A 27,996-nucleotide genomic window follows, 5' to 3' on the forward strand; every position below is an offset into this window, starting at 1 on the left:
GTCAATGGAAAGTATTTATTATGTACAGAGCTGAGGTAGAAAACTGAGGTTGGTCAACGGTGACTTGAGAACGTGGTCGTAGACAAAGAACTGCGAAACTGTGAGGGAGGGTAAAAACGAGGCTGAAGACAAGAACCGTGGACTGTGTCTTTAAAATGAAACTGCGGTAGAGGAGCTGGGAACTGTGGATGGTAGTTTGGGTCGTGACTGGAGACTGAGAACTGTAGACTGTGGCTTGAAAGATGAAGCTTGGATAACGAGCTGAGGACTGTGAACGGTGGCTCGAGGACTTGGCTGGAAGCAAGAATCTGCTGACTGTGGCTTGGAGGATGAGGCAAGAGACCTGGGGTCGTCTGTGCCCAAAGGGTCTTACTGAACCGGTTTTTCCAAGAGCGTCTCCACGGCAGCAGGCTAGGAACGGCAAGACTGCAGCAGCAACTGAGAACTGGCAAAGCAGGGTTAGAAGTACCAGAATACAGCAGGAATCCTGGGAGCACAGGCTAAAGCACCTACAACAGGGTTGTAACTTGAAGCACTGGCGTCCCTGTCCTAAATCAGCTTCCTTTTATAGGAAGAAGTCTCCCTGGATTGGCTGGAATCCAAGGAACAGGAATTATGTCAGAAACTTGGTCTCCAACATGGCGGCGCCCAGTAATGCAGACCTTTTCTGGCAACATGCTGCTCACTGCCCCTGGTCTCCTAGGCAACGGTTTAGCGAAAGGGAGCCACTGCAGCGGCGTCCCGCCGCCACGAGCGGACCCCCTCAGCGCCATTACCGCTGCCTGTACCCCTGAACCCAGAGCCGCAGCCCTCCACCGCCGCTGCCCAGCCACCCGTGGAGCCCGCCCCGTGGCCCCAGCGTTCCGGTAAGACCCCGGACGCTGACAATAAGTCCAGTGGTGCTGCCGTATAAGTCCAGGGGTACTGCCGTATAAGTCCAGCGGTGCTGTCCTGTGCTGTATATTATTTACTCCAAATAAAGGGGTTATTAATATTTAATCCAAATAATTTTTACAGGGTTTGCCCTGTGTGGTGTAGGGATATGCTCTCCTGTGCCGCATATTGTTATATAACTCCAGAAAAATAATGGAGAACAAAAATTTGAAAGATAAAATAGGGAAAGATCAAGAACCACTTTCTCCTACTGCTGAAGCTGCTGCCACTAGTCATGATGACTTAGACGATGAAATGCCATCAACGTCGTCTGCCAAGGCCAATGCCCAATCTCATAGTAGAGGGGCTAAGGCCCTGGCCTATGTTCATGACTAGTGGCTCAGCTTCACATGACGATGGAAGCCCTCATCCTCCTGCTAGAAAAATTAAAAGAGTTAAGCTGGCAAAAGCACAGCAAAGAACTGTGCATTCTAACAGAGCCGGCCCTAACCAATATGATGCCCTAGACAAAATTTTGGCTGGTGCCCCCTAGCAGTGCCACTAGTTCTGCAGGAAATGCCTGGCATGAGTTAGCCGGCAGCTCTGCTAACGTCGGGCGCCTTTTGTTTATGAAAATGCATCTTATTGGCATTACTATGTGGCTAGGATGCACAAGCAGCTTCTCCTGATTAAAATGATATGCGGCATGTCTATATTCTGTGTGCGACTGCGGCTGTATCTGCATACGAAATGCTACATTACAGTGATTTCCAGGAATACACGCAACGTAGCATTTTGTATGCAGATACAGCCGTAGTCACACACAAAATATAGGCATGCTGCATATCAGTGATTTCCAGGAATACACGCAACATAGCATTTTGTATGCAGATACAGCCGTAGTCACACACAAAATATAGGCATGCTGCATATCATTTTAATAAGCAGAAGCTCCTGGTGCCCCTAAGCATACCAAATGACCTAGGCATTTGCCTAGTTTGCCTATGCCTAAGCCCGGCTCTGCGTTCTAAGATGGTATCACAAATGCCCATTGAGAGTCCAAGTGTGTCGGCGGTTGCAATGCCTGACATTCCCAACACTGGACGGGAAGAGGTGGCTCCTTCCACCATTTGCACGCCCTCTGCAGGTGCTGGAAGGCGCACTCACAGTCCAGTTTCTGATATTCAAATTGAAGATGTCACTGTTAAAGTACACCAGGATGAGGATATGGGTGTAGCTGTGCGCTGCGGAGGAAGTTGACGATGAGGATTCTGATGGTGATGTGGTTTGTTTGAATAAGGCACCAGTGGAGACAGTTGTTGGCCATGGGATGAAAAAGCCCATTGTCATGCCTGGGCAAAATACCAAAAAAGCCACCTCTTTGGTGTGGAATTATTTCTCCCCAAATCTGGACAACAGGTGTCAAGCCATATGTTTCCTTTGTCAATCCATAATAAGTACGGGTAAGGATGTTAACCACCTTGGAACATCCTCCCTTATACGTCACCTGCAGCACATTCATCAGAAGTCATTGTCAAGTGTCAATTAAATTGAAGTGAAGTACATTGTCAAGTATGTGCAGTTTGGGGCCTCATTTTTAAAACTGCCATCCTCTCTGCCACTGCATTGCCACTCCTAGATGGGCCTGGTGTTTGTGCCCACACATGTGTCGCTTAGTTTAGTCATCCAGCTACCTCATTGCTTATCTTTTTCTTCTTTGCATGATGTGCTGTTTGGGGCCTAATTTTTAAAAACTGCCATCCTGGCTGACACTGCAGTGCTACTCCTAGATGGGCCAGGTGTTTGTGCCGCTCACTTGTGTCGCTTAGCTTAGTCATCCAGCTACCTCATTGCACCTCTTTTACTTCTTTGCATGATGTGCTGTTTGGGGATTAATTTTTAAAACTGCCATCCTGTCTGACACTGCAGTGCTACTCCTAGATGGGCCAATTGTTTGTGCCGTCCACTTGTGTCGCTTAGCTTAGTCATCCAGCGACCTCGGTGCACCTCTGTTTCTTCTTTGCATGATGTGCTGTTTGGGGATTAATTTTAAAAGTTCCATCCTGTCTGACACTGCAGTGCTACTCCTAGATGGGCCAGGCGTTTGTGCCACCCACTTGTGTCGCTTAGCTTAGTCATCCAGCTACCTCATTGCATCTCTTTTTCTTGTTTGCATCATGTGCTGTTTGGGGATTAATTTTTAAAACTGCCATCCTGTCTTGAGACTGCAGTGCTACTCCTAGATGGGCCAGGTGTTTGTGCCGCCCACTTGTGTCGCTTGGCTTAGTCATCCATTGACCTTGGTGCAACCTTTTGTGTGCCCGTAGTTTTGATCGCTTGGGATCCCGGGGTCGGCATGGTGACCGCCGGGATCCCGAGCACCAGTCACATGACCGCATCCCGTTAGTTTAAGCATTTCACTGTGTCAGCATTGTAACGTTAAACCTGATTCATTACGATCATGTTTAAAGTTATAATGTTAACATAATCTTTCAACTAGAAGATGATACGCGAGAACATACAGAAGATGTATGACTTCAGTGAGCACTGACTTTTTGCAGTTGGCATTCCAGTATGACAGTAGCAGAACCAGTAGTAGGCAAACAAAAGTGGCCATGCTCTGAGGATTTTGTATGCCACTGTTTTTGAGTAGAGGTATTTGTTCTTTTCTTTTTTTAATGATATGCATCACAATTATTATCATTATGCTTCCCTTAATGCTTGATAAAGCTGTTGTTGTCAAAGAGATCATGAAGAGATTTTGAAGGGCCCTGTATGATACTTTCTTCTGACATGACCTTTACTAACAGAAGTAGGACTTCTGCCAGTGCTAATACGGAGGTTTTTTTGTTCAAAAGATTGATCTATGACAACAACAGTACAGCCATGTACTGCAGTGTCACTGCGGAATAAATCACAATAATCTCTTTTTTTAGCTGCCACAACACTAGGTCAAAGTACAAAGAGGTAGGGAAAAGAAAGGACAGAGAATTGTGTTTCTTGCCAATCAGCCACTGTTGCACAATGGCCCTCATTCCGAGTTGTTCGCTCGGTAAAAATCTTCGCATCGCAGCGATTTTCCGCTTAATGCGCATGCGCAATGTCCGCACTGCGACTGCGCCAAGTAAATTTGCTATGCACTTAGTAATTTTACTCACGGCTTTTTCATCGGTCTGGCGATCGTAATGTGATTGACAGGAAATGGGTGTTACTGGGCGGAAACAGGCCGTTTTATGGGCGTGTGGGAAAAAACGCTACCGTTTCCGGAAAAAACGCAGGAGTGGCCGGAGAAACGGAGGAGTGTCTGGGCGAACGCTGGGAGTGTTTGTGACGTCAAACCAGGAACGACAAGCACTGAACTGATCGCAGATGCCGAGTAAGTCTGAAGCTACTCAGAAACTGCTACGAGGTGTGTAATCGCAATATTGCGAATACTTCGTTTGCAATTTTAAGATGCTAAGATTCACTCCCAGTAGGCGGCGGCTTAGCGTGAGCAACTCTGCTAAAATCGCCTTGCGAGCGAACAACTCGGAATGACCTCCAATATTGCTTAGTAGTTAATTACTTTTTTCAGAGTTTCATAAATTTGTTTTAGATGGTGTTTAATCTTTGCTTATTTTGAGTGTGCTCCATTGAGCACTCTGTGGCTGAGTCAAATGTAGGTGCACGGCGGAAACAGCAAGTCATTGCATACAGCGCATGTGCGTATCCAAATTTACAAATTTCGCTTATCTCCTATTCTGAGTCGTACAGAACTTAGGAGTCTATTCACGAAGCAGTGAAAAGTGTGAAGAAGTGAGCCAGTGGAGAAGTTGCCCGTGGCAACCAATCAGCATTGAAGTAACATTTATAATTTGCATACTATACAATTGTACGGAGCAGCTGATTGGTTGCCATGGGCAACTTCTGCACAAGCTCACTCTTCCACTTTTTTTTACTGCTTCTTGAATAGACTGGTCTGGCCTTGGTCTGATCTGTCTTACTGTGAAATTGGACAATTTAGGGCAACAACTGGTGGCAATAATGCAATGGCATGGAACTGCCCTGACGTGTGGGAGTGTCATAGGTGTGTATATAAAGCTCCATGTGATTCTGAGTAATGCGTATGGAGGAGGGAAGCACAGATCTCTTGTACCTAGCATGGGGCTTGTGAAAGTGCCAGTTCTAACAATGATGGCTGTGGCGGCTGGTGTAAAATAAATGAGCGGCATGGGTTTTGGCTTTCAGGCACATGAACTGCCTCATTAGCTCTATGGAATCTCACATTAGCGTAAGGTAGTTAATCAGGCTTCTGCATCTGCCCACAACTACAGTCACTTTGCTTACAAATCAGAATCAGTGCTGCTATTTGTATGTTGTTTTCCCATCCCCTATGCCTTGTGCTTTGCCATGGCTGACAGATAATGTTAATTTGATAAGTTTACAGCGAAAAGAAAGGGATTCAACAATAACTTCAGCAAAATCATTTTGCTTTGCCATTCACTCGCCCAGTATTGCTTAATGTAATGCTGGGTACACACTAAACCGGGATGCGGTCAAGATCCCGCGGATGGGATCCCAGCGGACGGAATCCCGACACCGGGATCCCGACCGGCACAATCTTAACATATTCTCCCTTTGTGGGTGTCCACGACACCCACAGAGGGAGAATAAATTAGTGTGCCGAGCGTAGCTAGGCATCGGCCCACAAGGGCTGTGTTGCGCTCGCCCTCCTGTCGGGATTGTGCCGGTCGGGATCCCGGTGTCGGAATTCTGACCGCCGGGATCTCGTACTGATCCCACTAAACCACAGGTTCTCAAACTCGGTCCTCAGAACCCCACACGGTGCATGTTTTGCAGGTCTCCTTATAGAATCACAAGTGAAATAATTAGCTCCACCTGTGGACCTTTTAAAATGTGTCAGTGAGTAATTAATACACCTGTGCACTTGCTGGGTTATCTGCAAAACATGCACTGTGTGGGGTCATGAGGACCGAGTTTGAGAACCCCTGCACTAAACCATGTGTGTACTCGAAGGCACAATACATTGCACGGTCCATACACACTGCGCTATGCAGTGGATGAACGTGCTATGTATGGTTTCCCATTGCATTCTTGGGTTGTTCCATTGGGCATGCAGCATGCATGATAGGATGGTCCAGGGAACGACCCGCAGGAGTGCATGGTGGCGGTTACAAACTGAGCTAGTGGCATAGTCAGTACTTTGTGGGCCTCATAGCAAAGTTTTGAAGGAGCCCTGTCCCAATGCTTCTAGACTCACCTCTCCGCAACAGTTGTTAATTTCATGCCCAATAGTAGTGCACTAGTTCACATTATGCATACTTGTGGGTGACTCCCGATTTCTGGAGTAGGCCCCGGAAGAACAGGCAACTCTCCAGCATCCTGCTGGCTTCTGAGTGAGGCAGGTAGGATGTTGTAATAAACATTGGTGATAGCTGGGCCACGGTAAGGGGGTGGGACTAAATGACTGGCATTGCATCATTAGCTCTGCCCCTCGCCACAGACCAGCGAATCACGAGTGTTGCCCTGTGTTAGGGGCATTTTGGCTTCACCCCTGCCACGGACCCACGAATCGCGGGTCTGTCCCAGTGCTGTGGGTGGGACCTAATGACGAGATCGGTCACCCCGCCCACACGGTGACGTGCAGTGTCTCTCTGGGAGACGATACAAAAGAAGTAGGTAAGTATGACATTATGGGGGTAATTCAGACCTGATTGTAGCAGCAAATTTGTTAGCAGTTGGGAAAAACCATGGCCCTCATTCCGAGTTGATCGCTCGCTAGCTATTTTTTGCAGAGCAGCGATCAGATAGTCGCCGCCTCTAGGGGAGTGTATTTTCACTTTGCAAGTGTGCGAACGCTTGTGCAGCCGAGCGGGACGAAAACGTTTTTTGAGGTTTCTGAGTAGCTCTGGACTTACTCAGCCCTTGCGATCACTTCAGCCTGTCCGGTCCCGGAATTGACGTCAGACACCCGCCCTGCAAACGCCTGGACACGCCTGCATTTTCCCTACCACTTCCAGAAAACGGTCAGTTGACACCCATAAACGCCCTCTTCCTGTCAATCTCCTTGCAGTCGGTTGTGCGAATGGATTCGTCGCTAGAAGCATTGCACAGCAATGATGCTGTTTGTACCCGTACAACGCACGTGCGCATTGCATACGCATGTGCAGTATTACCCTGATCGCTGCGCTGCTAAAAATGGCAGCGAGCGATCAACTCGGAATGAGGGCCCATGTGCACTGCAGGTGTAGCAGATATAACATGTGCAGAGAGAGTTAGATTTGGGTGGGTTATTTTGTTTCTGTGCAGAGTAAATACTGGCTGCTTTATTTTTACACTGCAATTTAGATTTCAGTTTGAACATACCACACCCAAATCTACTCTCTCTGCACATGTTATATCTGCCCCCCCCCCCCTGCAGTGCACATGGTTTTGCCCAACTGCTAACAAATTTGCTGCTATGATCAGGTCTGAATTACCCCCTATGTCACGTTGTATGGCTGTCAGTACACATTATGCACCCCTAATTCATATTATGACATACACTGTCTCCAGTTCATGTTATGCCACATTACAGTGCCCCTAGTTCATATTATGCCATATTACAGTACCCCTAGTTCATATTATGCCACATTGCAGTGCCCACAGTTCATATTATGTACCAGTAACACCCTCTTAGCTCTGGGACTCCCTGCACCTATAGTAGCTATGCCCTTGTATTGAGAGATGTGGCCGAAATACTATTCCAATCCGCGTTGAAACAATATATCATCCGATTAATCGCCTAGTGTGTACCCAGCTTAAGAAAATTTTCTACATACTGTAATAATTCTATTATTCACTTAACTATAATATTCAATAATAGTTTAAGTAGTAGACTTAACAATCAGAGTAACTATAGAGGGTGCAGGGGGTGCACTTGCTATGGGGCCCGGCCATTTTGGGGGCCCATAGGCCCAGCAAGACACCCCACTGCACCACACTATTTTTTTATTTATTTGTAGGAGAGCCGGCGCAGTCGGCCCCACGTCCCTCCCGCTCCTCTTATATATCCACACTGGTGAGCTCTAGGTGAGGGAGCAGCCAACAGTGAACACACCCCGCCAGCAGCAGTGCCGAGCTGGCCAGAGTGCCAACGGCAGCAATGAGCAGTATGCAGCCGGCGGCAGAAACGGTGGGGAAGCAGTTCCCCCCAGCAGTAGCAGCGCCAAACCGCAACTCATCCAGTGGCAGCAACGGCAACCCGCCCCCAGCAACAACGCCACCCCGGCCATCGGTAAGCTGCATTTTGGTGTCACAACAAGGTGGTGGCCAGAGCTCAGAGTAGTGGATGTCTGGGGTCACTCCCTGGGGAAAAGTGGTAGGGGTTTCACTGTGTCCTGGCGCTGGGGTGAGATGTACTGTATATGTATGGAGGTTATTTATGTATGAGAGCAGTAGTGTACTGATGTATACATGTATGTATGTATGTATGTATGTATAGAAAAAAAAGAGAAAATAGGGAGGGTCTACAAGTTTGGCGCACAGCAGCCCGTCCACTGACAAAATACCTATGTAAAAATCACCGATTTTACCAAAACAATATATAGAAGAAGCAAGTGTTGGTATTTATCTGTGTCCAGGGCGCGTAAAAAAAGAAAAAGGTAATGAAACTTAACACATCCCTTGTCAAATGGGTATACGATGTCTTCTCCAGGTTATGCAGGCCTATGAGTCCTTTCGTTCAGGTGAATCTTCTCGTTATAAATGGCTCCCAGTTCATGTCAAAATGGAGAGAAATAAGAGAGAAAAGAAATGTGTAGCACCGTTTACAACAGCTAGAATCGAGAATTCCACACAATGAAAGTTTTTAAGGGCGTACCCCACTCACACAGAAACAAGTAAGTGGGTTCCCGTAAAGGTATCTTTATTGCTAGTTTTTTTCACCAATCCCCTCAGGTTAGGTTCACGTAATTAAGCGTGCCTGAATCTCACACCACATGGGGTACTGTAAACACGTAGGGGTAGCGTCTGAGGCAATTTCAATGCGTACCCTCACTTACACAGAGCAAAGCCAGAACATTCATATAACGGTTTCTTTATATCAACAAAAATCCTCAGGTGCGTACCCCAACTCACTCAGTAAACGATGAATGACTCCTATAAAGGTTTCTTTAAATAGATTCACTGGTATCCCTTTGGTGGATCCACAAGAGGAAAAGGAACTCTTTCTCCCAAATGCCAGACCAGAGTCATGAAAAAAATCCTTCTTTCTAAAACAGGTTTTTTATTCCAGACATAGTCCAAATTCATACAAAGAAATCACCACACATGGTGACAGAAAAAATAAAAAAGTAAAAATTTAAAAGTACAATAAAAATTCCAAAGGCAAAATTTGAGATAATAATCGGCGTGATTATTCCCTTTTTCCAGAAAAACTACTCACAGTACAGTCGTCCGACGCGTTTCGGTCTCGAATGGACCTTAATCATGAACTATCTGCACTGTGAGGAGTAAGCATATTTATGCTATGAACATCCAATGAATGAGTAGCCGGAAATGACATCATTAATTACAATGAAAATTAATTTTGTTTAAAAACATGATTATTCATCACACAAATTCATAATAACATATACATAAACACTAGTATCATGCATGGTGAAAAAGTACAGCAGGAAAAACACTTTAAAACATATTTTCTTCTCCATTAAAAAACGGAGCTTGGAATTCTGGGTAATGTAGTTTCCATAGTGGACTACTACATGACCATATATGGTGTTTCCACCGGATATTGTGTTGCACCGCTGCTGGTGAAACTTCCCCAGAAAATAATCCCTGAAGGTTTGTTCCGTTTGTAACCGGAAATGACATCATTAATTACAATGAAAATTAATTTTGTTTAAAAACATGATTATTCATCACACAAATTCATAATAACATATACATAAACACTAGTATCATGCATGGTAAAAAAGTACAGCAGGAAAAACACTTTAAAACATATTTTCTTCTCCATTAAAAAACGGAGCTTGGAATTCTGGGTAATGTAGTTTCCATAGTGAACTACTACATGACCATATATGGTGTTTCCGCCGGATATTGTGTTGCACCGCTGCTGGTGAAACTTCCCCAGAAAATAATCCCTGAAGGTTTGTTCCGTTTGGAGAGACAGACGGCGGAAGTGACGTATCGCCGTCTTCTATTTCCGTTTTCAGGGATTCTGGGGTTTGTAGTTTAGAAGGGGAACCGGCGCGGCCATTTCATAGGTTAGAAAGCACTCTGAAACGGTCACCATGGAAACCAGCCGTGTTTTTGGTTTCTTTTCATACATATTATGAGTAGCTAATATAAACGTAAAACAAAGAGAAACAGGAATTAGTGGAAAAAATAGAAACTACAGACTTTCTAAACAGATCTGGGGTAACACTTTTATGAAAATGTTGCATTAATAGATAAAGCTCAAAGTCGCATATTAATTTAGCACATCAGTCAAGGAACCATTTAAGCTCAAAATCGCAGTTCAGACCACCTGGACTTAAGGTGTCATACATAAAAATACATTTCATTTCCGACTTAGCTAGAAATGTATTGAGGTCTTTATTCCTTCCGTTTCCTTTGACCTGTCTAATTCCATAAAAGCCTGATATTTCTGTGACCAAACAATTATGTTTGGTTTTAAAATGAGCAGACAAAGAATGGGTTAGAAGGCCTTTTTTAATGTTTCTAATGTGCTCCCCCAGGCGAACCTTCAAGGGTCTAGAGGTCCGCCCAATATAAAATAAATTACAGCTGCATTTAATAGCGTAAATGACATTTTTACTGTCACAAGTGATAAAATCTGTAATATTCACTTTTTTCTCATTTATATGGATATTTTCAATTTTGCTTTTTCCTTCACTTTTAATATGTCTGCAGCCCATACAATTACCGCATCTGTAAAACCCCTGGGACACAATTCTAGACTGGGATTTCGTCGAGGGCATAGCACTGGAGACCAATTTATTTTTTAAATTGGGAGCCCTGCGGTAGATATGGATGGGTCTATTGGGGACAAGGGGTCCAATCACCGGATCCTTCTTTAGCAGACCCCAATGTCTTTTGAAAATCTTCTCGATTTCTTGATGACTTTGGTTAAACTGGGTGATGAAAGCCCATTCATATTTATTGTCTGTAGTGGTCTTTATAATATTATCTTTCAGGAGATCCTTACGTGTGGTGTTTCTTACTTCGGAATGGGCTTTTTCAATAGTGCCCTTATTGTAGCCGCATGCCCTAAATTTTTCATTCATTTCTTTTGCCTGTGCTTCAAAAATATTATCCTCCGTACAATTCCTCCTGACTCTTTTTAGTTGACTGATGGGGATAGAATCCAGCCAGTTGTTGTGGTGACAACTACTGGCTGCTATATATGACCTCGAATCAGTGGGTTTGGAGTAGGTCATGGTGTGTAACTGGCCCTCTTTAATATAGACAGTAATATCAAGGAAATTGATGGATTCCCCACTCTTTTCAAATGATAAGACAATATTCTTATCATTCGTGTTCAACAAAGTACAGAAAGAGTTAAGTGTTTCGACTCCACCTCTCCATAAAAAGAAAATATCATCAATATACCTGGCATAGGACACCAGATTCGCTCCATAGCTATTATTTGACCAAACCGTGTTTAGTTCCCATAAACCAAGGAACAGGTTGGCATAGCTAGGAGCGAATCTGGTGCCCATAGCCGTGCCCGTTTTCTGGATGTAAAATTGATCCTGAAATAAAAAGAAATTATTATTGAGGATAAACTTAATTCCCTCTATAATCAGCTCCTTTAGATCCTTTGTATGGTTGGACTGATCCAGAAAATAAGTGACCGCCTCCACACCGTCATCATGATCGATAACGGTGTAGAGGGAACTGACATCAGCTGTCACTAGGATGTCACCTTCCTTCCACTGTACAGATTCCAACAGTTTAAGGAAATCCTTTGTATCCTTCAAGTGTGATCTATTCCTGGATACCAAGGGTTGCAGGATATAATCAATGAACTTAGACAGATTTGATGTCAGAGATTGAACTCCCGATATAATTGGCCTACCCGGGGGATCAGTAAGGCTCTTATGTACTTTTGGTAGTACGTAGATCACAGGTATAGTTGGGTCTTCTATGATAATAAATTTGGCCTCTTTGGCACTAATGGTTCCTTTCTTTTCATATTTATCTATAAGATTTCTTAACTTAATTAAGGTGGTATCGGATGGGTCGTTCCTAAGTTTTTTATACGTTTCAGTATCATTTAGCTGTCTCAGGACCTCATTTACATAGTTTGCCAGATCCATTACAACAACTCCTCCCCCTTTATCAGAGGGTTTGATTACGATCTCTTTAAGTTGTTTTAAATTTTTTAGGGCATTCCTTTCCTTAAACGTAAGGTTCTGAATTTTCTTTGGTTTTAGTTGAAGTTTTTCTAAGTCCTCAAGCACCATAACCCCAAAAGTTTCAATTAATGGCCCCTGTATATGTTTGGGGAAAAAAAGGGATTTAGGTTTAAATGGGGTGACTGCAGATGTGCTCAAAGGTGTACCAGTTGTGGCCAAGTCCTCCCTACTTGCAAAAAACTTCTTTATGGTTAATTTCCTCATGTACCGTTGTACATCTAAATATATTTCAAATGGATCGATAGGATTTGTTGGGGCATATTTTAAACCCTTACACAAAACAGAGGTTTCACTCTCTGACAGGATGTGGGAACTCAAATTGAAAATCTTTGTAGTGGGGATAGTTTTTCCTATATTTCCTATGGTGCTATTAGATACGGAATGGACATTTTCAGGGCTAATTACTGTCTTTTTTTGGGATTTACGTTTTCTTTTGCATTTACCTCTATGAGGTTTATGCACACCACCCCTCTTGCCCCTCTGCGATCTTTTTAGAATTATCGGTGCCTGTTTGGGTAATGTCTGTTCTCTAAAAAATGATGATTATGTTCTGGTTCGTTCGCCCTCCTTAGTGGAGAGAAGCGGTTCCTCGATCTTACCGGAACATTCTCATCAGAAGGGTACTTGTATTTGGGGTTTCTCTGGGAAGCCCCCCTCCATTCTGGTGTTTTATCCCTATACCTTCTGTCTATCCTTCCAGATTGTGGAAATCTGGCATGGTCATAGACAGATGTATAGTCCCTTTCGTTCCTCTTAATGGGTTCCAAAGTACGGTTGTTAAACAATCTCCTACTTTGAGGCTTTCTATACTGAAAGGTTTCATTATGCCGAGGAGGGGGATTAGTATGGCTGTCTGAAATTTCCCCTCCTTCTACCTCATGATTCTTGGATTCGATTTGTTCAGATCTATCCCTATTAAATTTCCGTAATTTTTTTTCTATGAGTTGCTTTTGTGTTCGTTTAAGTTTTGTTTCAATCTCCTTTTCCATAATTCTATATTCTTCAGACTCAGAAAAAGGAGCAGAAAGTGATTTATATTCTGCAATCTCTATTTCAAGTCTATTAAGTTCCCAATTGGTTATCAGGGAAAGGAAAAAGGAACTTAATAGACTTGAAATAGAGATTGCAGAATATAAATCACTTTCTGCTCCTTTTTCTGAGTCTGAAGAATATAGAATTATGGAAAAGGAGATTGAAACAAAACTTAAACGAACACAAAAGCAACTCATAGAAAAAAAATTACGGAAATTTAATAGGGATAGATCTGAACAAATCGAATCCAAGAATCATGAGGTAGAAGGAGGGGAAATTTCAGACAGCCATACTAATCCCCCTCCTCGGCATAATGAAACCTTTCAGTATAGAAAGCCTCAAAGGAGGAGATTGTTTAACAACCGTACTTTGGAACCCATTAAGAGGAACGAAAGGGACTATACATCTGTCTATGACCATGCCAGATTTCCACAATCTGGAAGGATAGACAGAAGGTATAGGGATAAAACACCAGAATGGAGGGGGGCTTCCCAGAGAAACCCCAAATACAAGTACCCTTCTGATGAGAATGTTCCGGTAAGATCGAGGAACCGCTTCTCTCCACTAAGGAGGGCGAACGAACCAGAACATAATCATCATTTTTTAGAGAACAGACATTACCCAAACAGGCACCGATAATTCTAAAAAGATCGCAGAGGGGCAAGAGGGGTGGTGTGCATAAACCTCATAGAGGTAAATGCAAAAGAAAACGTAAATCCCAAAAAAAGACAGTAATTAGCCCTGAAAATGTCCATTCCGTATCTAATAGCACCATAGGAAATATAGGAAAAACTATCCCCACTACAAAGATTTTCAATTTGAGTTCCCACATCCTGTCAGAGAGTGAAACCTCTGTTTTGTGTAAGGGTTTAAAATATGCCCCAACAAATCCTATCGATCCATTTGAAATATATTTAGATGTACAACGGTACATGAGGAAATTAACCATAAAGAAGTTTTTTGCAAGTAGGGAGGACTTGGCCACAACTGGTACACCTTTGAGCACATCTGCAGTCACCCCATTTAAACCTAAATCCCTTTTTTTCCCCAAACATATACAGGGGCCATTAATTGAAACTTTTGGGGTTATGGTGCTTGAGGACTTAGAAAAACTTCAACTAAAACCAAAGAAAATTCAGAACCTTACGTTTAAGGAAAGGAATGCCCTAAAAAATTTAAAACAACTTAAAGAGATCGTAATCAAACCCTCTGATAAAGGGGGAGGAGTTGTTGTAATGGATCTGGCAAACTATGTAAATGAGGTCCTGAGACAGCTAAATGATACTGAAACGTATAAAAAACTTAGGAACGACCCATCCGATACCACCTTAATTAAGTTAAGAAATCTTATAGATAAATATGAAAAGAAAGGAACCATTAGTGCCAAAGAGGCCAAATTTATTATCATAGAAGACCCAACTATACCTGTGATCTACGTACTACCAAAAGTACATAAGAGCCTTACTGATCCCCCGGGTAGGCCAATTATATCGGGAGTTCAATCTCTGACATCAAATCTGTCTAAGTTCATTGATTATATCCTGCAACCCTTGGTATCCAGGAATAGATCACACTTGAAGGATACAAAGGATTTCCTTAAACTGTTGGAATCTGTACAGTGGAAGGAAGGTGACATCCTAGTGACAGCTGATGTCAGTTCCCTCTACACCGTTATCGATCATGATGACGGTGTGGAGGCGGTCACTTATTTTCTGGATCAGTCCAACCATACAAAGGATCTAAAGGAGCTGATTATAGAGGGAATTAAGTTTATCCTCAATAATAATTTCTTTTTATTTCAGGATCAATTTTACATCCAGAAAACGGGCACGGCTATGGGCACCAGATTCGCTCCTAGCTATGCCAACCTGTTCCTTGGTTTATGGGAACTAAACACGGTTTGGTCAAATAATAGCTATGGAGCGAATCTGGTGTCCTATGCCAGGTATATTGATGATATTTTCTTTTTATGGAGAGGTGGAGTCGAAACACTTAACTCTTTCTGTACTTTGTTGAACACGAATGATAAGAATATTGTCTTATCATTTGAAAAGAGTGGGGAATCCATCAATTTCCTTGATATTACTGTCTATATTAAAGAGGGCCAGTTACACACCATGACCTACTCCAAACCCACTGATTCGAGGTCATATATAGCAGCCAGTAGTTGTCACCACAACAACTGGCTGGATTCTATCCCCATCAGTCAACTAAAAAGAGTCAGGAGGAATTGTACGGAGGATAATATTTTTGAAGCACAGGCAAAAGAAATGAATGAAAAATTTAGGGCATGCGGCTACAATAAGGGCACTATTGAAAAAGCCCATTCCGAAGTAAGAAACACCACACGTAAGGATCTCCTGAAAGATAATATTATAAAGACCACTACAGACAATAAATATGAATGGGCTTTCATCACCCAGTTTAACCAAAGTCATCAAGAAATCGAGAAGATTTTCAAAAGACATTGGGGTCTGCTAAAGAAGGATCCGGTGATTGGACCCCTTGTCCCCAATAGACCCATCCATATCTACCGCAGGGCTCCCAATTTAAAAAATAAATTGGTCTCCAGTGCTATGCCCTCGACGAAATCCCAGTCTAGAATTGTGTCCCAGGGGTTTTACAGATGCGGTAATTGTATGGGCTGCAGACATATTAAAAGTGAAGGAAAAAGCAAAATTGAAAATATCCATATAAATGAGAAAAAAGTGAATATTACAGATTTTATCACTTGTGACAGTAAAAATGTCATTTACGCTATTAAATGCAGCTGTAATTTATTTTATATTGGGCGGACCTCTAGACCCTTGAAGGTTCGCCTGGGGGAGCACATTAGAAACATTAAAAAAGGCCTTCTAACCCATTCTTTGTCTGCTCATTTTAAAACCAAACATAATTGTTTGGTCACAGAAATATCAGGCTTTTATGGAATTAGACAGGTCAAAGGAAACGGAAGGAATAAAGACCTCAATACATTTCTAGCTAAGTCGGAAATGAAATGTATTTTTATGTATGACACCTTAAGTCCAGGTGGTCTGAACTGCGATTTTGAGCTTAAATGGTTCCTTGACTGATGTGCTAAATTAATATGCGACTTTGAGCTTTATCTATTAATGCAACATTTTCATAAAAGTGTTACCCCAGATCTGTTTAGAAAGTCTGTAGTTTCTATTTTTTCCACTAATTCCTGTTTCTCTTTGTTTTACGTTTATATTAGCTACTCATAATATGTATGAAAAGAAACCAAAAACACGGCTGGTTTCCATGGTGACCGTTTCAGAGTGCTTTCTAACCTATGAAATGGCCGCGCCGGTTCCCCTTCTAAACTACAAACCCCAGAATCCCTGAAAACGGAAATAGAAGACGGCGATACGTCACTTCCGCCGTCTGTCTCTCCAAACGGAACAAACCTTCAGGGATTATTTTCTGGGGAAGTTTCACCAGCAGCGGTGCAACACAATATCTGGCGGAAACACCATATATGGTCATGTAGTAGTTCACTATGGAAACTACATTACCCAGAATTCCAAGCTCCGTTTTTTAATGGAGAAGAAAATATGTTTTAAAGTGTTTTTCCTGCTGTACTTTTTTACCATGCATGATACTAGTGTTTATGTATATGTTATTATGAATTTGTGTGATGAATAATCATGTTTTTAAACAAAATTAATTTTCATTGTAATTAATGATGTCATTTCCGGTTACAAACGGAACAAACCTTCAGGGATTATTTTCTGGGGAAGTTTCACCAGCAGCGGTGCAACACAATATCCGGTGGAAACACCATATATGGTCATGTAGTAGTCCACTATGGAAACTACATTACCCAGAATTCCAAGCTCCGTTTTTTAATGGAGAAGAAAATATGTTTTAAAGTGTTTTTCCTGCTGTACTTTTTCACCATGCATGATACTAGTGTTTATGTATATGTTATTATGAATTTGTGTGATGAATAATCATGTTTTTAAACAAAATTAATTTTCATTGTAATTAATGATGTCATTTCCGGCTACTCATTCATTGGATGTTCATAGCATAAATATGCTTACTCCTCACAGTGCAGATAGTTCATGATTAAGGTCCATTCGAGACCGAAACGCGTCGGACGACTGTACTGTGAGTAGTTTTTCTGGAAAAAGGGAATAATCACGCCGATTATTATCTCAAATTTTGCCTTTGGAATTTTTATTGTACTTTTAAATTTTTACTTTTTTATTTTTTCTGTCACCATGTGTGGTGATTTCTTTGTATGAATTTGGACTATGTCTGGAATAAAAAACCTGTTTTAGAAAGAAGGATTTTTTTCATGACTCTGGTCTGGCATTTGGGAGAAAGAGTTCCTTTTCCTCTTGTGGATCCACCAAAGGGATACCAGTGAATCTATTTAAAGAAACCTTTATAGGAGTCATTCATCGTTTACTGAGTGAGTTGGGGTACGCACCTGAGGATTTTTGTTGATATAAAGAAACCGTTATATGAATGTTCTGGCTTTGCTCTGTGTAAGTGAGGGTACGCATTGAAATTGCCTCAGACGCTACCCCTACGTGTTTACAGTACCCCATGTGGTGTGAGATTCAGGCACGCTTAATTACGTGAACCTAACCTGAGGGGATTGGTGAAAAAAACTAGCAATAAAGATACCTTTACGGGAACCCACTTACTTGTTTCTGTGTGAGTGGGGTACGCCCTTAAAAACTTTCATTGTGTGGAATTCTCGATTCTAGCTGTTGTAAACGGTGCTACACATTTCTTTTCTCTCTTATTTCTCTCCATTTTGACATGAACTGGGAGCCATTTATAACGAGAAGATTCACCTGAACGAAAGGACTCATAGGCCTGCATAACCTGGAGAAGACATCGTATACCCATTTGACAAGGGATGTGTTAAGTTTCATTACCTTTTTCTTTTTTTACGCGCCCTGGACACAGATAAATACCAACACTTGCTTCTTCTATGTATGTATGTATGTATGCATGTATGTATGTATGTATGTATGCATGTATGAGGGAGGCAGTGTATGGATAGATGGATGAGGGAAGCAGTGTATGCATGTATGAAAGAGGCAGCATACGTACAATATGAATGCATATATGTGTGAGAGGCAGTGTATGGATATAAGGAGTGTTATGGTAGACTTACCATGGTTAACTCTCTTTCTGCGAGGTACACTGGGTTCCACAGGGAAAACATCGGGTGTAGAGTGGATCTTGATCCAGAGGCACCAACAGGCTAAAGCTTTAGGCTGTCCCAGTATGCATTGGGGCCTCCTCTGTAACCCCGCCTCCAGGCACTGTGAGCTCAGTTTGGTTAATTAGTCCAATGTAGGAGCAGGTAAAAGAGAATGCAGATGTTAGTCACAGAGGTGGTCATTCCGAGTTGTTCGCTCGCTAGCTGTTTTTAACAGCCGTGCAAACGCTATGCCGCCTCCCACTGGGAGTGTATTTTAGCTTAGCAGAAGTGCGAACGAAAGGATCGCACAGCGGCGGCAAAGATTTTTTGTGCAGTTTTAGAGTAGCTCTATACCTACTCAGCGCTTGCGATCACTTCAGACTATTCAGTTCCTGTTTTGACGTCACGAGCATGCCCTGCGTTCGCCCAGCCACGCCTGCGTTTTTCCTGGCACGCCTGCGTTTTTTCAAAAACACTCCCTGAAAACGGTCAGTTGACACCCAGAAACGCCCACTTCATGTCAATCACTCTGCGGTCAGCAGTGCGACTGAAAAGCTTGCTAGACCCTGTGTGAAACTACATTTGTAAAAGTACGTCGCGCGTGCGCATTGCGCCGCATGCGCAGAAGTTCAGTTTTTTTGCCTCATTGCTGCACAGCGAACGAATGCAGCTAGCGATCAACTCAGAATGACCACCATAGAACCACATTCTCATGACAGGAGAAGGGACCAGTGGCTAATGCCATACAAACCCATAGAAGCTAGGTGCGTCAGGGTGGGCGCCCTGTGGAACCTAGTGTACCTCGCAGAAAGAGTTAACCATGGTAAGTTTCACCATAACTCTCCTTTTCTGCAGCATGGTACACTGTATTCCACAGGGAAAACATCGGGTGATGTCCTAAAGCAGTTCCTCAAGGGAAGGGACGCGCCTTAGCGGGTATGAGAACCCAGCATCCAATCGAAGCATCCTGGGAGGCGGAAGTATCAAAGGCATAGAACCTAATGAACATGTTCACTGAGGACCACGTAGCCGCCTTGCACAATTGTTCTGTGGACGCATCACGGCGGGCCGCCCAAGTAGACTGAGTAGAATGGGCTTTAATAGCAGCAGGAGCTGGGAGTCCAGCCTGTGCATAAGCTTGTGCAATCACTATTCTAATCCAGCTAGCCAAGATTTGCTTATTCGCAGGCCAGCCACGTTTGTGGAAACCAAACAGTACAAAAAAGGTATCTGACCCCCTGATAGAGGCAGTCCTCTCCACATATATACAGAGAGCCCTTACCACATCCAAAGACTGTTCTTTGAGTGACAAGTCAGTAGAGATAAAGGCCGGAACCACAATCTCTTGGTTAAGGTGAAAAGATGACACCACTTTAGGTAAGTGACTTGGCTGAGTTCTCACAACAGCCCGGTCACGATGGAATATTAGAAAGGGTGGACGACAGGACAAAGCGCCTAAGTCCGATACTCTTCTGGCAGAGGCAATAGCCAGCAGAAACAGGACCTTGGCTGTGAGCCATTTAAGGTCCACTGAATCAAGAGGTTCAAATGGAGACTTTTGCAGGGCATTCAGGACGTCAGATCCCATGGAGCCACAGGAGGGACATAGGGAGGCTGAATCCGTAACACACCCTGAGTGAATGTATGAACGTCAGGTATAGACGCAATTTTTCTCTGAAACCACACCGACAAGGCAGATATGTGAACCTTGAAGGAGGCCAGAAGAAGGCCTAAGTCCAGGCCTTGTTGCAGGAAAGCCAGGATTCAGGATGTTTTCAATCTGTACGAATCATAGTTCTTATCAGCACACCAGGTGAAGTAAGAATTCCAGACCCTATAATAGATCCAAGCAGACATCGGCTTACAGGCTTTCAACATAGTTTGAATGACCGCCTCAGAGAATCTTTTGACCCTCAGGAGTGATGCTTCAAGAGCCATGCCGTCAAAGCCAGTCTGGCCAAGTCTGGATAGGGACAAGGGCCCTGTACGAGGAGGTCTGGTCATTGAGGAAGTAGAAGAGGACGCTCTGTTGATATACCCTGCAGTTCTGAGAACCAATGCCATCTGGGCTACGCCGGTGCGACTACAAGTAGTATTCCTCCTTCTTGCTTGTACTTCTGCAGGACCCTGGGCAGGAGTGACACTAGAGGGAACACGTAAGGCAGCCGAGAGTTCCATGGAATGGCTAGTGCATCCACGAACGCTGCTTGAGTATCTCTGGTCCTTGATCTGAAGACTGGAACTTTGTGATTGTATTGAGACACCATCAGGTCTACATCTGGTAGGCCCCACTTGTCCAGTAGGAGTTAAAAGACTTCCAGATGAAGACTCCACTCTCCGTCGGTTACGTCCTGGCGACTGAGGAAGTCCGCTACCCAGTTGAGAACCCCCGGAACACTGCCGATATTGCTGGCAGATGGCGTTCTGCCCATTGAAGGATTTTTGACACTTCCAACATTGCCATGTGTCTTCGAGTGCCGCCTTGATGGTTGATGTATGCCACCGTGGTGACGTTGTCTGACCGTACTTGAACAGGCCTGTTCTGTACCAGAGGCAGGGTGAGAGTTAATGCATTGAACACCGCCCGCAGTTCCAGAATGTTTATCGGGAGGAGGGACTCCTCCTTGGTCCAACAACCCTGGAAAGATTGTTGCTCCAACACCGCACCCTATCCTCGTAGACTGGCATCCGTCGTCAGCAGGACCCAGTCGGGGATCCAGAAGAGAAGGCCCCTGCTCAATCGCTGGTTCTGGAGCCACCAGGTCAGCGATTGACAAACCTCCGGAGTCAAGGTAATCCTGTGAGATCTGATCCGATGATGTATGCCGTTCCACTTGGAAAGGATTAACCTCTGCAGAGGGCAGGAATGAAATTGAGCGTACTCTACCATGTCGAATGCCGACACCATCAGGCCAAGTACTTGCATCGCCGAGTGTATCGACACTCTGGGGCGACAGAGGAAGCATCTTATTCTGTCCTGAAGCTTCAGGACTTTCTCTGGAGACAGTAACAGATGTTGACTGTGTGTGTCCAGGAGTGCCCCCAAGTACACCATTCTCTGAGCTGGGACCAGCGAGGATTTCTTCCAAATGATGACCCACCCGTGGGCTTGTAGGAAGCTTACCGTCAGTTGTAGATGACTGAGGAGGACATCATGGGAGTTTGCCAGGACCAGCAAGTCATCCAGATACAGCAGAATACTGACTCCCTGGCAACGGAGATGTGCCATCATTACAGCCATGACCTTGGTGAAGATCTGAGGTACCGCAGCCAGTCCAAATGGCAGAGCTGATAGTTTAGATTGCCAATAGCAAACTGCAGATACTGCTGATGTGACTTTGCAATAGCTACATGCAGGTTCGCATCCTGAATATCCAGGGATACCATATAGTCTCCATACGGAACTTAGACACGCTCACAAACTTGTTTAGCGAATTGAGGTTGAGTATAGGCCGGAATGGCCCATTGGGTTTTAGGACAAGTTTGAGTAGTACCCACTGTCCCTTTGGGACAAAGGTACCAGCACTACCACTCCTGTATCCAGGAGGGTACTCACAACCTGCTGCAGAGTTTGCGCCTGGATCCGAAGGGATGACTGTGGTGCAAAGCTGGTGAGGGGGACGTCTCTTGAAAGAGACTGCATACCCATGAGAGACAACTTCTCGCACCCATGCGTCTGAAGTGGTCTTTAACCAGACCTGGGTGAACTGCAGAAGTCGGCCTCCACCCCCTGGGGTCCACCAGGGGGACGCCCGCCCCGTCATGCGGCAGGCTTGTCTTGTTTAGAAGCAGGCCGACGGGCCACCCAGGACTGCTTTGCCTTGGGCTTAGTGGTTTTGGAAGCACGAGATTGTCTCAGTATGGTTGACATTTTGCTTTCCCTTGAGGTTGAAAGGAACGAAAAGTGGTACCTTTTGCCTTCTGTACAGAAGGATTAGTAATTGGGAGAAAGGCAGTCTAAGCAGCCGCCAGTTCAGACACAATTTTATTTAAGTCTTCCCCAAACGAGATGTCTCCATTAAAAGGGAGTACCTCCAAGGTCTTTTTGGAGTCCAGGTCCACCTTCCATGACCACAACCACAGAATGCGGCGAGCCAGGACAGACATAGTCGACGCCTTGGCCGCCAACACACCCGTATCAAAGGATGCCTCTTGAATATAATAAGAGGCGGTGGTGATGTGAGACAGGTATTGTCTGGCATTGTCAGATATATCCTCGGGCAGCTCTCCCTCTAATGCCTGAACCCATACTTTAATACCTTTAGCAGCCCAGGAGGCAGCAATAGTGGGTCTATGTACAGCACCTGTCAGGGAGTAAATAGATTTCAGGCATCCCTCCACACGATTATCTGTTGGTTCTTTCAGTAAAGTGACAGCGGTGGCAGGCAGAGTGGACGATACCACTAGGCGGGTGACATGAGAATCCATCGGCGGTGAATTTTACCACTTGTTACATAACTCTGCCGGGAGAGGATAGCGAGCTAAGGCCCGTTTGTAGAGATGGATTTTCTTCTCTGGATTAAACCAGGGTTCCTGCCTGATGTCTACCAAATGGTCAGAATGGGGTAATACATTTTTAGCCACCTTCTGCCGTTTAAACATGTCAGTTTTCTTGGTGACAGTAGTGGAATCCTCATCATCAGTGATTTGTAGGATTTGTTTAATAGCAACCACTAGAGCAAGGACGTCAACTTGTAATGTAGAATCCTCATCCGAAACGCCTGATTCAGTGTCTGACAGGACAGTATGTTCCCCCTCCTCTTCAGATGAAACATCTGAGAGATTTGTGGATTGTGAGGAGGAAATAGCCCGCTTAGATGACCCGGAGACACGTGATTGACATGGGATAGATTTTTGTCTGACCAAGGAATGAGTCAACTGCTGCAACTAGCTACACAGGTTGTCTGCCCAAGGCGGTTTGACCATAGGGACTATTTGAGGCTGTAATGGTACAGGTGGTCCCATAGGGGGCATTAGGCGTTCCATTAGAGTACCCAGTAGGTTTGAGAACGCGGCCCAAGGGGAGCTCTTGATTGGTTACAGGGGGTGGTCTTCTGTATGCCGGCGGTCGGGCTCCCGGCGCTCAGTATACCGCGCCGGGAGCCCGACAGCCGGCATACCGACACTTGTTTTCCCTCGTGGGGGTCCACGACCCCCATAGAGGGAGAATAAAATAGTGTGGCGCGCATAGCGCGCCACCGTGCCCGTAGCGTGGTGAGCCCGCAAGGGGCTCATTTGCGCTCGCCACACTGTCGGTAAGCCGGCGGTCGGGCTCCCGGCGCCGGTATGCTGGTCGCCGGGAGCCCGACCGCCGGCCAGCAGTAGTGAACCCGTTACAGGAGCCGCGGACTGACTAAGGGGTGTATGACACATAATACACAGACCTTAATACACAGCTTTCCCCTCTGGTAAATCTTTGGCGCATGCTCTGCATGATACAGGAGCATCCACAGACTTACTGCCCTTACTGTTAGACATAGGGGGTCATTCCAAGTTAATTGCTCGCTAGTTATTTTTTGCAGCGCTGCGAACAGATAGTTTCTGCCTATAGGGGAGTGTATGTTTGCTTTGCAAGTGTGCGAACGCATGTGCAGCCGAGCGGTACAAAAAAGTTTTGTGCAGTTTCTGAGTAGCTCAGAACTTACTCAGACGCTGCGATCACTTCAGCCTGTCCGGGCCCGGAATGGACGCCAGACTCCCGCCCTGCAAAGGCTTGGACACGCCTGCGTTTTTCCAACCACTCCCTGAAAACGGTCAGTTGACACCCACAAACGCCTTCTTCTTGTCAATCTTCTTGCGATTGGCTGTACGAATGGATTCTTCGTAAAATCCATCTCTCTGTAACGATCCATTTTGTACCCGCACGACATTCCTGCGCATTGCGGTGCATACGCATGCGTAGTTCTGACCTGATTGCAGCACAGCGAAAAATCCTAGCGTGTGATCAGATTGGAATGACCCTCATTGTACACATATGCAACACAGAGCGGTTTAGTACGATGAAGTTAGACAGAGTATAATGCCTGCAAATAAATCCGATAGTATGTGACTGAGTCCCCAGTACACAACACCTGTGAATAATTCCAGTATTATGTGATTGAGTACACAGTAGAATACATGTAATAGGTAAATACTGCGACACACTATATAAACGACCCTGATGCACCTAGTCCCTTAGGGTACAGAATATAGAGATAGATCTCTGGGAAACACAGAAAGTGAAACCTCTCAGCAGATACAGGCAAGCACAGTCACATTTGCAATGCAGATCATGTTTATATTACAATAAAACTGCACTGAATGTGTGTGTGTGTGTGTGTGTGTGTATGTATGTATGTGTATGTATATATATATATATATATATATACTGTGCAGCAAGATCCGGCACTCCTCGTCCCTGCTGGGTACCTGCTCCGGTGCCCTCCTTAGGCTGTAAAGACTCAGTATATGTGCAATGGAAGGCGGCACTCGGAGACTGTTATCAGGTGAAAAAAAAGTGTGCTTTAATCGATGTTTCGGGAGACGTACTCCCTTCCTCAAGACACAGCAAACAAAAGTGCAAGTGCAAAACAACGTTTAAAAAGACTTACCAACCCCTGGCTCGCCCATTCCCGCTGCAGCCAGCGGCGTCCCGCTCCACTTCCGGGTACAGATGACTCCGCCCCCCGGTCGTGACGTCCTTCTGCAGACGTGGGACGCCTCTGTTGCAGGGGGGAGGCGCAGGAAGTGACAGCGCGTTGCCATGGGGTTATGCATAAACAAACAAGCCACTTATGAAAAATAAGAACATGACATTAAAATTCTGACCACATCTAGTGGAAATACACAATGTGAACATATAGACTGTGAACATATAAAAACCCCCAGTGCACCAATAAGACACACCCTGCATATTGTCAGAGTGTGATAACAAACTAAATAGACATGCCTAAAATCCGAAATGTTTCTTAAAAAATTCAATTATTAATACAACAATGTGCAAAAATACAACATCTATGTACATGGAGGTAACATCCCTTTACTCAAGGCTGTATCACTTGGGTCTATCAGCTCCTACTTTATAGCTGATTCTTACTAGGCAAATTGGCCGCACACATGACCCAACTAACATCTACTCCAGATCTGTGAGCCACTGTTTTTATGTAATTTTCGCATAAACAATGCTCCTACGTTAACACTACGGATCTTATGTCTGCACCGGAGCCTCTTACTGTAGATGGAATGCAGGCACCAGCCTGCTGACATAATGGAGGGCATTATAGGAAACAGTTAAGGCTAAGGTATTCATTTAAACCCCGTGGGTGAATTGTGTCTAACTTATGAATCCACCGTGCCTCTAAGAGTAACAATTTATTGGCGCGGTTGCCTCCCCGTAATGAATCAAGGACCTGGTCCACAATTTTATAGCGTACCGATGCCAAGCTGTGGCGCATCTGTGCAAAATGACGTGCCACAGGTTGGTCACTCTTGCCTGTCATCAAGGCTGCCCTGATGGCCGATCGATGCTGGGCCATCCTTTCCTTAAACGTGCATTGAGTTTTGCCCACGTAGTATAAGCTACATGGGCAGATGAGCACATAAATGACAAACATTGAGCTGCAGGAGAGTACATGTGGGATTCTGATCTTTCTTCCTGTATGGGGGTGTGAGATGGAATCACCTGTCAGCATGTAGCTACAGGTTGTACAGCCCAAACATTTGTAACAGCCCGCCTTGCGTGTCAAAAAATGAGTGTTAGGCTGTGTTACTTTGAACCCAGTAACATCATTCTTTACTAAAATATCTTTTAAATTGGCGCTACGAGTGTAGCACGGCATGATGCGACTGTTTTTAAGCACTTGTAGGCTAGGGTCGGTAGTTACAATGAGCCACATTTGTTTCACTTTTTTACAGGTTACCTTGCTGGCGGTGTTAAATTGATTAACTCACGCAACCTTCATGGCTTGTTCTTTGCATGTTTTAACCTGCAGTAACTCATGTCTATTTTTTGATCTGGCCCTGGCACATGCTTGCTTCAATAATGTAGGGGGATATCCCCTTTGTAAAAACTTTTTAGTCATAGCTTCAAGTTGGATTTCCAGGTCCTCAGTGGCGCTGGTAATTCTGCACACACGGAGGTACTGGGAATAGGGTAAACCTTGAATAAGTGCAGGCGGGTGGAAGCTGTCATGTCTGAGCAGTGTGTTACGGTCTGTGGGTTTAGTGTACAGTGTGGTCTCTATCTTTCCCTCTCGAATCATGATTTTGATGTCCAGAAAACAAATTTCGGACAAATGGGTGTTGAGAGTGAATTTGACCGGACTCTCAGATTGGTTGTGAGTGTCAACTAATCTCGTCAGAACCTCCTCGTGGCCAATCCACAACAGCAGGAGGTCATCTATGTAATGGGTATATAGCTTAATCTGTCTGGCTACCTCAGGATCTACAAAAAACACCTAACGCTCGACTTCCCACATGTAGGCATTGGCTAGCGATGGTGCCACCGCCGACCCCATGGCACAGCCACTGATCTGTATGTAAAACTTGCCATTAAACAGAAAATAATTGTGCGATAACATGAATTCTAAAAGGTTGATAAACAAATCAATGTCAGGACCCTCATATAGAGGGTTGTTGGTGATAAGGTGTCTCACGGCTGCTAGCCCAGCTTGGTGCGGTATACAAGTATAAAAACTCGTTACGTCAAGCGTGGCTAGCACCATGCCTGTCAGGACTGGGCCTAATGTTGACAATTGTCTCAGCAACGTGCTTGAATCTTTTAGATGGGAAAAGGTGGCTTGGATGCATGGTTGCAGAAAAAAATCTAGATAGACAGCAATGGATTCACACAGCAAACCCCTGGCCGAGATGATACATACAGTTTTACATACAGACCAGTGGCTGTGCCATGGGGTCGGCGGTGGCACCATCGCTAGCCAATGCCTACATGTGGGAAGTCGAGCGTCAGGTGTTTTTTGTAGATCCTGAGGTAGCCGGACAGATTAAGCTATATACCCGTTACATAGATGACCTCCTGCTGTTGTGGATTGGCCACGAGGAGGTTCTGACGAGATTAGTTGACACTCACAACCAATCTGAGAGTCCGGTCAAATTCACTCTCAACACCCATTTGTCCGAAATTTGTTTTCTGGAAATCAAAATCATGATACGAGAGGGAAAGATAGAGACCACACTGTACACTAAACCCACAGACCGTAACACGCTGCTCAGACATGACAGCTTCCACCCGCCTGCACTTATTCAAGGTTTCCCTATTCCCAGTACCTCCGTGTGTGCAGAATTACCAGCGCCACTGAGGACCTGGAAATCCAACTTGAAGCTATGACTAAAAAGTTTTTACAAAGGGGATATCCCCCTACATTATTGAAGCAAGCATGTGCCAGGGCCAGATCAAAAAATAGACATGAGTTACTGCAGGTTAAAACATGCAAAGAACAAGCCATGAAGGTTGCGTGGGTTAATCAATTTAACACCGCCAGCAAGGTAACCTGTAAAAAAATGAAACAAATGTGGCCC

The sequence above is a fragment of the Pseudophryne corroboree genome, chromosome 5 (assembly GCF_028390025.1).
Source record: "Pseudophryne corroboree isolate aPseCor3 chromosome 5, aPseCor3.hap2, whole genome shotgun sequence".
NCBI lineage: Eukaryota > Metazoa > Chordata > Amphibia > Anura > Myobatrachidae > Pseudophryne > Pseudophryne corroboree.